The sequence below is a fragment of the Nanorana parkeri genome, unplaced genomic scaffold (genome assembly GCF_000935625.1).
Source record: "Nanorana parkeri isolate BGI_ZX_2015 unplaced genomic scaffold, ASM93562v1 scaffold9780, whole genome shotgun sequence".
In the NCBI taxonomy this organism is placed as follows: Eukaryota; Metazoa; Chordata; class Amphibia; order Anura; family Dicroglossidae; genus Nanorana; species Nanorana parkeri.
The window spans coordinates 1-749 of record NW_017315848.1 but is presented as its reverse complement, the minus strand read 5'-3'; the positions used below and the strand labels follow the sequence as shown (position 1 = coordinate 749).

Below are 749 nucleotides of genomic sequence, written 5' to 3'. Positions count from 1 at the left end.
TGTGTGTGTGATCTCCTCTACATGGGATCTCCTCTACATGGGATCTCCTCTCCATGGGACCTCCTCTGTTCTGACGCGGGCACACGCTCTGTAGATGATGGAATGGCGTTTGTTGCTTTTCATAGTCATGTGATCTGACCGCAGATTGTCCTTCTCTGTCCTAGCGCCCCGGGATGCCCTCTGGGGCCCGAATGCCTCATCAAGGTGCTCCCATGGGCCCCCCAGGTCCTCCTTTTGGTGGAAGTCCATCAGTCCGTCCCGGAATCCCTCCAACTGTAATGGAGCCAACCAGAAAACGTTCAGCAGCGCCGCAGGTCCAGCAACAGAACGCCGCCCAGGGGCGCAGCCGCAGGTGAGGAACGCCGACATTCCGGGAGAGATTCTCCTTCTTCTTCTCCGGAACTTCTTCTCATGGAAATGTTTCTCTTTCCACATGTGCAGCGCCAAGAGAAGGAAGATGGCCGACAAGATCCTGCCGCAGAGGGTGAGGCCTGTGCTGGAGGTGACAATGTCTGTGTCTGGTAATGTTTGGTGTCACCAGATCTCTCTATGTAGTGTATGGGAAGTCAGAGAACATTGCGTGCTCCTTATGGACTCTCCCCTCCCCCCCCAGATTCGGGAGCTGGTTCCGGAGTCTCAAGCTTACATGGACCTCTTAGCGTTTGAGAGGAAATTGGACCAAACCATCATGAGGAAACGTGTCGATATCCAGGAAGCTTTGAAGAGACCAATGAAGGTCAGAGGACCAT

At 54.3% G+C, this 749-nt stretch overlaps 1 long non-coding RNA gene across 1 annotated transcript; it reads left to right on the top strand.

Moving 5' to 3' along the window:
• Window positions 1–445: 445 nt before the first annotated feature.
• Window positions 446–736, top strand: LOC108804283. Its single transcript, XR_001942350.1, has 2 exons — window positions 446–484; window positions 614–736. It is a non-coding gene; the product is annotated as an uncharacterized LOC108804283 (long non-coding RNA).
• Window positions 737–749: the final 13 nt, after the last annotated feature.